The sequence below is a fragment of the Peromyscus eremicus genome, chromosome 5 (assembly GCF_949786415.1).
Source record: "Peromyscus eremicus chromosome 5, PerEre_H2_v1, whole genome shotgun sequence".
Classification (NCBI taxonomy): Eukaryota; Metazoa; Chordata; class Mammalia; order Rodentia; family Cricetidae; genus Peromyscus; species Peromyscus eremicus.
In genome coordinates, this window is record NC_081420.1 from 73995131 (window position 1) to 74007651 (window position 12521).

The 12521-nt window shown below is 44.9% G+C and overlaps 1 protein-coding gene across 8 annotated transcripts in view; it reads right to left on the reverse strand.

Annotated features, from left to right (window-relative positions):
• Positions 1-8311, reverse strand: part of Crem (cAMP responsive element modulator) — an 80697-nt gene extending 72386 nt beyond the window's left edge. For all 8 annotated transcript variants that reach the window (XM_059263706.1, XM_059263703.1, XM_059263700.1 and 5 more), the window contains exon 1: positions 8202-8311. The gene's annotated coding sequence lies outside the window, so the exon portion shown is untranslated. The remainder of the gene's footprint in view (positions 1-8201) is intronic.
• Between the last annotated feature and the right edge of the window lie 4210 nt (positions 8312-12521).

The following is a 12521-nucleotide window of genomic DNA, read 5'->3' on the forward strand; positions in this document are numbered from 1 at the left end:
TTAGAGATTTATTTTTATTATTTTTTAATTTTTTAAGTGTGTGTGTCCGTCCCCACTTGAGAGTATAGATGCCTGCAGAGGCCAGAGGTGTCAGATCCCCTGGATGTGGTGCTGGACTTGAACTTGGGTCCTCTGAAGAGTAGTATGTGTTCTTAATTGCTGGAACCATCTCTCCAGACTGAATTTATTATTTTCTTAAATTTCACTCCATTACATCAAATTTTTCAGCCACTTTTACCTTAAATTCAAAGTTGAGTTTTGTCAAAGAATTTTATTTTCTCTTGAGAAGCAGTCTCACTAGTCCGCCGTGGCTGGCCTTTAACTCACAGAGATCCTCCTACCTCTGCATCTGAGTGCTAGGACTAAAGGTGTGTTCCAGCAGGCCCAGCTTGAATTCCAAACTACCAATTCATCTAAAACACTTCTTTTCAGTCCACTTTAAAAGGCTGGTATGGATACCCAGGGTTACACAGAGAAACCCTGTCTTGAAAAATCAAAGAAAAAGAGAAGGGGGAGGAGAGGGAGGGAGGAAAAGGCAGGGAGGGAAAGGAAAAGAAAAAAGAAGAAAAGAAAAGAAGAAAAGAAAAAAAACCTCAGGTGGTGGTGGCACATGCCTTTAATCCTAGACAGATCTGAGTTCGAGACTACTACAGAGAGATTTCCAGGATAGCCAGGGCTACACAAAGAAACCCTATCTAGGAAAAAACAAACAAACAAAGAGGCTGGTACCTAAGTAATTAAAATATTTTTAGAGGCATGTAAGAAGGCTCATCTGGTAAAGCTACTTGCTGCCAAGCCTCATAGCCTAAATTCAATCCCTGGAACCCACGCAAAGATAGAAGAGAACAGACTCCCACTGACCTCCACATGTGCCCTGTCTCAGGCATCCACAGATGCAAACATGCACGTACACACACGTACATACATACATTCACACACACACACACACACACACACACACACACACACACACACAATAACTGTTTAAAAAAAAAAAAAAAAAAGGCTAGGCAGTGGTGGCACACACCTTTAATCCCAGGCATAGGCAGGTGGATCTCTGTGAGTCCAGCCTGGTCTAGAGAGAGAGTTCCAGGACAGTCAGGACTGTAACACAGAGAAACCTTGTCTCAAAACATTTTTAAAAGGGGGGATGTGGGGGGGGGGGGAACCTCGAAAACGGTGAAATGATTAAAGAGCACTTGTACTCTTCCAAAGACCTCAGTTTGGTTCCTGCCCATTGGGTGGCTCACAATTGCCTATTACTCCAGCTCCAAGGGATTTATCCAGTGCTCTCCTCTGGTCTCTACCATCAGCTGCACACATATGTACATACTCACACAGAGACACATAAATAAAACTAGTTTTTTTTAGACACGGTTTCACTATGCAACTCTAGCTGGCCTGCAACTCACAGAGGTGATCAAACTGGCCTGACACTCACAGAGATCTGCCTGCCTCTGCTTCCCAAGTACTGAAATTAAAGGGGTACACTCAGCATAATAAATCTTTTTTTAAAATTTTACCAGTTTTTACTTCTCAACAATTGACATTGTAGAATGAGGCAAAACTGGTAAAGAAAAGACCAAAGTGTATAAGATTTCATCTCAGAGCTGGAAAGAATGCCAGAAACGTAGGGCTTAGCGGCCAGAACCCCTCCCCAACCGGGCCTCTTTGTGAAACTGCAGACAACAGGCAGGCTTGCCCCCCTTTCGAATATACCTGTAATCCCAGCACTCAGGAGGCTGAAGCTCGGGTATCAGGAGTTCAAGGTCATCCCTGGCTACACAGGGAGTTCAAGGTCAGCTTGAACTACAAGATACTTTGCATTAAAAAGACTGAAGGGAGCCACTGGAGAGATGGCTCATCAGTTAAGAACACTTGCTCTCCCAAAGGACCCAGATTTGTTCTCAGCATCTACACAGTGGCTAACAATTGTAACTCCAGTTCCAGAGAAGCCAATGCCCTCTTCTGAACCCCCCAGGCACTGCATGCACATGGCACACAGCCATACCTGCAGGCAAACCACCTATACATATAAACTAAAAATAAGTGAATATATATATATATATATACATATATATATATGCGCCTGGTGGTCGGACTTCAGTCCCTAGAACCCATATAAAGGGAGGAGAGAACCAACTTGGACAAAGTTGTCCTCTAATCTAAAAACATGGCATACAAGCTCCCCAACACACACAATGATCATCATCATCATCATCATCATAATAAAGTTTTAATTTAAAAAGATAGGGTGCGCCAGGCGCACAAAAACAAAAACAAAAAAAAAAAAGGGTGCCATTCCTTGAAATTAACCCTTACTGTTAGTTATATAATGCTAACATTTCATAAGGAAATATTTTATCCTCTTTAAAACTCGTGTAACCGGGGGTTGGGGATTTAGCTCAGTGATAGAGTGCTTATTCATTATGAATATCCATTATTCTTTGTTTATATATCTGTTCCCCCTTTAGACTGCAGGCTCTTGGAGAGTAGAGTGTCTCCAGGAATTTGCATAAGAGCATGACATATAACAGATGCTGATTGGTATTTAATGAACCAATGATCACTATCCTTTCTCTTGGTTATAGGACTTTTTTTTTTTTTTCTTTACCCGGAGCTGAGGACCAAATCCAGGGCTTTTCTTCCAGTGAGCCCAAGTTCAAAATCCAGCAGGGGTTCACAACCATCTGTAACTCCAGCTACAGAAGATCTGCCAGCTCTGGCCTCCTCTTACACCTACTCTCACACTCATATACCCACATGAAGATCCATATACATACACATAATTAATAATGACTTTTTAAATTCTGCTTTGGGAGTGTAGACACAAATACAAAACACTGGGAGAGGCATTATTCTAAAAGTAAAGAGCACTATAGAAAGCATACGTAAAACAGCCAAAGTTTTAGAGTTTGATTCCTTGTTAAATACCAAAAGTAGAATCTTTAAATATTGTACTGCTGAGATCGTTTTTGCAAGAAACTGTTGAAAGAAAAAAAAGAAAAAGAATTCAAAACTATAATTATCATAACCAAAAAACTGTGGATATGAGACAGTGCAGAGTGGTAAGAACACCTGGCATTCTCTATCACTCTGTACCGCATTCACACACAGATACACACACGGAGGGGGCAGGGGGTGTAAGCACATGTAGACAAAACACCCATACACATAAAATAAAATTTATAAAAATATAATATGAATATGGGAAAATAGATACTTAAATTAGCCAGTATTTAGAGAGAAGAATTTAAACAATTATTATTATTATACAATTATTATACTTACCTAGCTTGGTTCTAGCTTGTATTTCTGAACCAAATACCTAAGGGGCTGGAGAGATGACTCAGTGGTTAAAAGTACTTGTTGCTCTTGCAAAGGACCTGGATTCCATTCCCAGCACTCACACAGTGGCTAACAACCATCTGTAACTCTAGTTTCAGGGGATCAGACAACTTCTTCTGGCCTCTGTGGGTAACAGGCATGCATGTAGTACATAGACATACATGTAAGCAAAACACCCATACACATAAAATAAAAATCTTTTTTAAAATTTAAGTAATACCTAAGCAATGAAACATGACTAACCAAATGTAATCCCTTTGGCAACTTTAAGAATGCAGGATCTAGCCGGGCGGTGGTGGCTCACGCCTTTAATCCCAGCACTTGGGAGGCAGAGCCAGGCGGATCTCTGTGAGTTTGAAGCCGGCCTGGACTACCAAGTGAGTTCCAGGAAAGGCGCAAAGCTACACAGAGAAACCCTGTCTCGAAAAACCAAAAAAAAAAAAAGAATGCAGGATCTACCCAGCACTTGAGAGGTAGAAGCAGGAGGACTGATAGTCAAGGCCACCCTCAGCTACACAGGAAGGCTGAGTCTAGCCTGGGCAACATGAGACTTTGCCTCAAAATAAACAAACAAATAAAAGCATACTAGGCTAGAGAGATAGCTCTGAGGGTAAGAATGCTTGCTCTATAAGAATGAAATTCCAAGCACCCACCTAAAGAGTTAGGCGTGACTGTGCAAGCCATTAACCCCAACATTTGGGAGCAGAGATAGGAATGCCAAGAGCTCTCTGGCCACCCAGCCTGGCTCAAATGGAAAGCTTTCAGCTCAATGATAGATCCTGTCTCAAGGCAATACAGCAAAAAGCAATAGACAACACTCTGGCCTCTGCAATACACACACATGGAGTACACTGCACACTCATGTGAACAGCACACACACACACACACACACACACACATCATAAAAATGAAGTATCCAGAGCATCTGTAAGTAGTAGTATACATGATAAAAGTGTCCTAATTCCAAAGCTGGAGGCTTTCGTCCTATCAAACTAAGCTGAGACTACAGCTTAGTGGTACGGTGTTTGCCTAGTACACGCAAGGCCCAGGGTTTGATATTTGAAGAAAGGGGATTCTAAGAACATTTGTGGTGGTTTGAATGAGAATGGCCTCCGTAGGCTCTAATATTTGAATACTTGGCCTGTGGTTGGTGGAACTATTTGGAAAGGATTAGGATAGTAGTTCTCAACCTTCTTAATGCTGCGACCTTTTTTTAAATACAGTCCCTCATGTTGTGGTGATATCCAACCATAAAATTATCTTCATTGCTACTTCATAATTGTTAAGTTTGCTACTGTTATGAATTGAAAATATCTCATATGCAGGATACCTGATATGTGACCCCTATGAAAGGGTCATTCGACAGTCCCCAAAAGGGTCATGACCCACAGGTTGAAAACCACTGGATCAGTAGGTGTGGCTTTGTTGGACCAGGTGTGTCACTGGGGATGAGCTTTGATGTTTCAAAAGCCCGCATCATTCCCAATTAGCTCTCTCTTCCTCTCCTCTCTCCTCTCTCCCCTCTCCCCTCCCCACGTCCCTGCTTAATGCTTGTGGATTAGATCCAGGTCGTCAGCTACCACTACAACACTACGCCTGTCTGTCTGTCTCCCTGCTGCCATGCTCCCCACCATGATGGTCAAGGGCTCTAACCCTCTGGAACCGTGAGTCCAATTAAATACTTTCCTTTATAAACATGCCTTGGTCACGGTGTTTTGCCATGGCAACAGAAAAGTAGCTAAGACAACATTTCCAAGCAAAATAAAACTGTATTATCAAAGAGAAATAAATTGAGATAATATTCTATTCTGAGCTGCAAGAGGATCTCAAGGTGAAGAACAGCCTGTCTCAACAAAACAAAGACAAATCCCTACTAAAATTACCCGAGATTTTCTTCCTTGTCCTTTAACAGCATTAGAAAACAAGAACAAAGAAATATTTTAGTCTTAAACATACCACTCCTTACTTACTATACAGTTGTCATGGTAGAAAAACACAGTTTAAAAACTTCATATTGCTGGGTGATGGTGGCACATGCCTTTAACCCCAGCACTCAGGAGGCAGAGCCAGGGGACTCTCTGAGTTTGAGGCCAGCCTGGTCTACAGAGTGAGTTCCAGGACAGCCAGGGCTACACAGAGAAACTGTCTCAAAAAACAAAAACAAACAACTTCATGTATTCTTTTTCTTTGTGGGAGGTGGTACAGGTGATTGAAAACAAGGAACGCTCCAATGCTAGGCAGTGTTACACCCCTGAACTAAAGGAAATTATTAATGTAACCACTTAAAGTGTTCATCTATGCCCACTGTGTTACAGGTGAGACATTTCCCTATCATCTCTATGTTTAAGTTCCTACACTGATAATATTGAAACCACATCCAATGTTAGTATTTCTTCTCAAAGTTGTCTTTTGGTCAGGTCTGGTGGCACACACCTATAATCCCAGCACTTGGGGAAGCTGAGGCAGGATGACAAATTCAAGGACATCTTGGGACACATAGTGAGATCCTGTCTCAAAACAAAGAACAAAAATTGTTTCCATATATGAAACTCATGAGTTCAATAAAGTAAAAATACACTTTGAAATTTCAGCTACTTCAGGTTTATTTTCCCATCAACCAATGGTTCTAACACTGTTCTAAAAGTTAAAGCCTCTCATTGGCAAGAGTTCACTTTGTTGAGTTTCATTTTTACAAAGTCTACCTAAATGGAACTGGAGAACCAGCTCAGCTATTAAGAACACTTCTTTTTCTTCCAGAGGACCTAAGTTCAGTTCCCAACACCCACACCAGGCGTTCACAATCACTGTTAACTCCAGCTCCAAGTGATGATCACACACACTTTTCTGGCCTCAGAGAACACCCAAATATACATAGCATATTCTCATTCTCTCTCTCTCTCTCTCTCTCTCTCTCTCTCTCTCTCTCTCTCTCTCTCTCTCCTTCAAAATTAAATTTTTTTCAAAAAAGTATTTAAAGAAGTCTATCTAAATGGGACAGGACATTTGAGAGCATCCCAGCAGACTACCTACCTTCAGCAATAACCTGGCTCAATTTTATGACTCAATATTTACTCAGATGATTATGTTATGAAAAAGAAAATAAAAAATGTTTATATTAGTAAAGATTTGGTCAGGATTCCTATATATGTTAATTTTTTGATAATACGCTATATTCTAAGCAAGACTGGGAAAGCATGCAGTTATTTACCTCTGTAGGAAACCAAAGTACAGCCTATCCTCTATGATGTTGGAGTAAGTTAAATTTTCTCAGTACAAGCCAGGTGGTGGTGGCGCATGCCTTTGATCCTAGCACTCAGGAGGCAAAGGGAGGTGGATCTCTATGAGTTCCAGGCGAGCCTGATCTACAAAGTGAGTTCCAGGACAGCCAGGACTGTTATACAGAGAAACCTTGTCTCGAAAAACCAAAATTTATATATATATAAAATAAAAAATTTTCAGTAGAGGGAATTTCATTAACTTTTGGGCACAATGTAAAAGCAAAAAGACTAAAAGTTCCTCTGTTTATACATTTAAAAATTTATTCATATCTTACAGATACATGTAACTTCGCTGTAACAATTTCACATTTCCAAAATTATTACACATGAAGCACTGTCACTTGGGAAAACACTAGTTACAGTGATCTATTTACAGTTTCACCAAGATAGTTCGTGTCATTTCCGTATTTAATACGCCAATTACAATTCCCAGGTGAAGGATTAAAACCTCTCTAAAGTTTGTTTGGTTAAACTGACACAGTATGGTGCATTCCTAAAACCCCAGCACTCAGCAGGAGGATCATTAGTTCAAAGTCAGTCATTACATAACCAGTTCAAGGAACTGGGCTACTTGAGACCCTCTCTCAAAATTAAGTTTCGGATAAATAATCACATTTATTGGCCAAAACACGTTGTCTGAACACACTGTTCCTTTGAGAAGGAGTCTCAAGTTCAGAGATTCAAAGAACAGGTATCTTCCGAAGGGAAACCAGCTTGATGTGGTGACCCGCGTGAAAGAAAACACGAACATAAATTATTCTAACTAATGCGATGCTGGATGAGGGCAGTCGGGTCGGCCCCGCTTCACACTGCGCAGAAACGCAGGCAGTCACCTAAGCCAGCCCGATACAGGGGGCTCTAGCTTGACTTTGGGGCGATGGCGAGCAGACAGCAGCGGCTTTCCCGGGGAGGGTTGCTGGGACCTGCCCCGTAAAGCTGGCGGTTGGAGACACGTGTGACAGGCGACAGGGGGAAGAACTGCGCTGGAGGCGTCTGTCTGTCTCCCCTACTCCGCGGGTCTGGGGAGTCAGGGGTCGACGCTCCTGAACAAGTCAGAAGAGGACCCCCGGAACCTCCCCCCGCCCCAACTGCGACTCGGGGTGCCGCTCCCCCCACCCCGGCTCTGCGGTGTGCGGGGACCAGATGGCACGATCGTGGAGTCCCTGCGCCTGGCTTTCTGAAGACATGGGGTACGTTATTTCTCTATCTACACCGCGTACGCCAAGGCTGGGGCGAAGGCGCCACGGCGGCGCCGGGGCTGGGGCGAGCAGGACCGACCGACGCCCTCTGGGCGCCCTTTTCCCCGTCAGCCTGTCGAGCCCGAGCGGCCGCCCGGCTTTGCCGCCGGTCCCAAAGATGAAGTGCGGCAGAGGGCGAGCGCGGACGGCCCGCTCGCTGCACGCTCGGGACTTTCGTGGGCTCTCTCGGTGGCGAGCCGCGAGAGAGCGGGCGGGCGGGCGGCGGTGCGGGCAGGCAGGCCGGGCAGGCAGGCAGGCCGGGCGGAAGGCCGCGTCCCGAGCCGCCGCCGCCCGCCGCCCGCCGCGGGCTGTGATGCGAGGCTGGCGCGCCACTTACCCGCCGCGAAGGGTTTACGTAGCGGACCTCGTCACTGATTACGGACGGGAGGAGGTGGGGACGCAGAGCCCTGACGGCCGCCGCCCAGGCAACCCGGCGGCGGCGGCGGCGGCGGCGGCGGCGGCCCCACGTCGCGCCCACGTCAGCTCTGATGCGGTTGTCGCGGCCCCTCCGCCGACGCGAACAGAAAGCAGCGCAAGCAGCCGACCGAACGGTGGCCTCGAGCCCCGCCCTCCCCTCCCCCACGCCGGCCGCCTCCCTAAGGGGCCGCGGGCCGAGGAGGGGGGAAAAAAAAAAGAAGAAAAAGTTGCAGGCTCGAACTCTGCCCCCTGCTGGCCGACAGCGGGATGGCAGCGCTGACGATCCAACAATTAAATAGAACGGGACGGGCGGGGGGGTGGGGGGGGTGGAGAGGACCGTCGGGGGCGGGGCCTATTTGTGGGGGCGTGGTTAGCATTGGGGGCGGGGCTACTGGAAGAGCTAGTCTGGTGGGGCGGAAGACTAGGAGGGGGCTAAGAGGTGGGGGCAGAAAACCGGAAGCAGCATCCTCTGCGCGTGCGCCCTAAATCGCCTTACTCTCCAACTGCTTCCACGACGGCGGCGAGCGGTGCTTCATCCTTTTTCCCCCCTAAATGTCTTCTAGGATGACTCCAGTCCTTGTCCTCAGCCCCCGAGTGTGGGGGTTCGGTCCCTGCCGGAGACGCGTACTGGGCACTAAGGCCTTCTGGGCACCTCGGCTTCAAGAGCGCCCCCCCTTGGCGGTGTCCATGGTTCTGGAAAACGCCGCTAGGCCTGGGGTGTACTCGGGCGCGGTTCTTATTCCTAACCTGCTGCTGTCTCCTGGGAGAACTTGTTTGCTACAGTGTCTTAAAAAAAATAGCTCCAGATCTTAGGTAGGCAGAGGTGTGGCAGAACAAAGTAAGGCCTTTGGTAAAAGGCAGGATTTTTTTTAGTGCCTGTTATAACGGAGAGTTTGGGTTTCATTGAGCTGGAGACCGTGAGATATTGCATAAGGCCTGTAAAGCAGTCACCTGTTGTGATTAACGCCTTTCTCTGTGTAGCTTTGGAGCCTTTCCTGGAAACTCACTCTGTAGCCCAGACGGGCCTTGAACTCACAGAGATCCGCCTGGCCCTGACTCCCGAGTGCTGGGATTAAAGGCGTGCGCCACCATCAACCGGCTTAATTAACGCCTTTCTAATACCTCATCTTACACTAAACCCCCCTCAGGATGGTCTGGTCCTCTGAAGACAGGACTTGCTTCTTAAAACTAAATCACTAGCCGGGCAACGGTGGCACACGCTTTTAATCCCAGCACTCAGGAGGCAGAGCCAGGCGGATCTCTGTGAGTTCGAGGCCAGCCTGATCTACAGAGCAAGATCCAGAACAGGCACCAAAACTACACAGAGAAACCCTGTCTCGAAGAAAAAACAAAACAAACAAAAAACACTATACGATCCTAAACAAATAAACTGAACCAACACTCTTTCAAGACTGACCATCTGGAAATCTTTAGAAAAGTTGTGGTGAACGAAATGCCTAGAACAAGGTAGCACAAGTGCAAAAGGGATGTTTTGTGTGTGACCAAAAGTACTTGTAGAGCAGGCAGTGTAGCTCGGGGTTACAGCACTTGTCTAGGATGCCACGTTCAAGAGAGCGCTCAGGAAGCAGGGGCAGGGCGGATCTCTGAGACCAGCATGGTCTACAGAGCAAGTTCCAGAACAGCCAGGACTACACTAAGAAACCCCTACTCAAAAAACCAAAAACAATAACAACAACCCAAATCAGTGTCTGATGTCTAGGGGTTGGGGTGGGAGGAGGCACAGTGACAAAATCCTGCTGTTTACCAATTTTGGGCAACCCAAACTACTTCAGTTGTAATGCATACAAAAAAACTAAAAATAAAACCGGATCAGTTGCAGGGCATGGTGGTTCACACTTTTAATCCCAGCACTTGGAAGCAGAGGCAGGCAGATCTCTGTGGGTTCAAGGCCAGCTTGGTCTACAGACTGGCTAGTTCCAAGACAGCTAGGGCTACACAAAGAAACCCTGGCCAAAAAAAAAAAAAGAAAAAGTAAATATAAAAATATTGCACGTATTTATTTTGTGACCGGTGCATGTAGAGGACAATTTGCACACATCGGCTCTCTCCCTTCCACCGTGTGGGGCCCCAGAATCAAATTTGTGTCATGAGGCTAGGAGGCAAGTGCCTTTACCTACTGAGGCATCTCACCAGCCAAGTTTGGTGGCTTAAACATATTAGTGAACAAAATTTTCTACAAAGAAGCTGTGTTTGGCTGTGAACAAAAGACTCAAAAGAGGGGTTAGAATGTTGTAGGTTAAAAAGCTAATTACTTTATCTTGGGCTGGTTTGACCCTCTGGAGCAGCCATTGCTTGCTGTACTCTGTATCTGAACTAACACCTCACGATAAATAAAAACCTCTTAGAAGCTATCAACTTAGAACTAATACCTTGTGATAATAAATAAAAACACCTCTTAGTCTTAAAAGCTATTAACAGAACATTAGCTTCCACCAATCTAAGAGCATCTTGGGCCTATAAAATAGCCACCCCATCTCAATATATCTGCCTCTCTGGTGTGCCCACCCATGTATTTTACACTTGTCTTGATTTATGACATTCTTTGTTTTGTAAAACAATAAAAATTTAATGAAACTGCTTTCACATTGTAACATGGAATTTGGGGTAACCTAAATCTGTGTTTCCTGGGCCATGGTCACTCAAAATACCTCCAAAATATATTTGAGAGCAATGGATTTTACATTGACCATACATACATTTATTTGTTTGTTTATTTTCATATGTCTGTGTGTGTGCCTAAGTGTATGTATGTACACCATGTGTGTACAGGAGCCCTCGGAGATCAGAAGAGGCATCAGAGATCCTGCAGCTGGAGTTATAGACAGTTTTGAGCTGCCATGTGGGTGGTAAGAGCCCAACCTCCATCCTCTGTGAGAAGAGTAAGTATTACCTCTCCAGCACCTCCTCCTCATTTCTACACATCAGTCAAAAATGGGCATCAGAATTAGTGAAGAATTTATTGCAAAGACTAGTTTCCAGACCTGGGGTGATAACTTGACCTGTGTGTCAAAATTCCCAAGCAAGGACAGATAAATCTACTCTTTGTTTTTGTTTTGTTCTTTTTTCTGAAGGAAGGTTCTTACGTAGCTCAGGCTGACCTTAAATTCACTCTGTAGCCAAGGCTGACCTTGAACCCCTGATCCTCCTGCTCCAGCATCCTGAGTACTAGGACTATAGGTGACCATAGTTACACTTCTTTTAAGATGTGCAGATCAATTTGAAAAGCTGTAATTCCTCTGTAGCACTATAGCTAAACCTTTACCTCTTGTTGACCCATAGAAATGCCTTACATTTTCCAACTCTTGTAGCCTTTATTCTCTCCATTTTCACACTAATTGGGTGTGTCTCCTTATTAAAATTTTATCATCCTTTAAGGCAGCTAAATAAATATCACTTCTTTTACTGGTGCTCTTTAGAAATTCTCTTATGTCAAGCTAGATGGGGTAGCTCCCCTCTATAATCCCAGCAAGGAGGAGATGAGGCAGGAGGATCATATGCTCACAGACAGCCTACAAAACACTTATGAGATTGTTTGCAGCCAAAAACCAAACCAAAACACTAAAGTTGTTTGCAGTCATTAAGCTATTTAAAAAAAAAAAAAAAAACAAAAAAAAAAAAAACAAAAAAAAACAGTGCCAGGGGTTGGAGATAAAATCTTGGGCCTTATGCTTGCTACCTAGCTGTTTACTCAACCCCTGAGCTACATCACCAAGCTTTAATTTTAAATCATAAATATAGAATGAAAGTTGACATTCAGTTCTCTTTTTGTGTGTTTTTACTTGGCAACAAATTCAGCTGGCTGACGGGTTTTGAGTTTCCCACACAGACCTGCTTTGTAGCTGCTATCAAGAGGAGAAAGCTGAAGATGAACTGCAGCAGGTTCTTCTGAGCCATCAACCAGCTCCCAAATCATGGCACAGAGACTTATTACTGGTTATGAATGCTCAGCCTTATCTTAGGCTTGTCCCACTGGCTCTTATAACTTAAATCAACCTGTTTCTCTTCATCTGCTTTTCACCTTGGGGCATTTTACCTTTCTTTTCTTCTGTATGTCCTACTTTCTGGCTTCTCTTGTCTGGCAGGCTGGTGTCTACCTGACTGACTGGCCCTGGGTGTCTCCCTCTCTTTCCCTCTAGTTCTCTCTTCTCTCTCATTCTCTCAAGCCTAGAGTCCTCCTACTTATTCTCTCTGCCCGCCAGCCCCGCCTAGGCCTCTACTG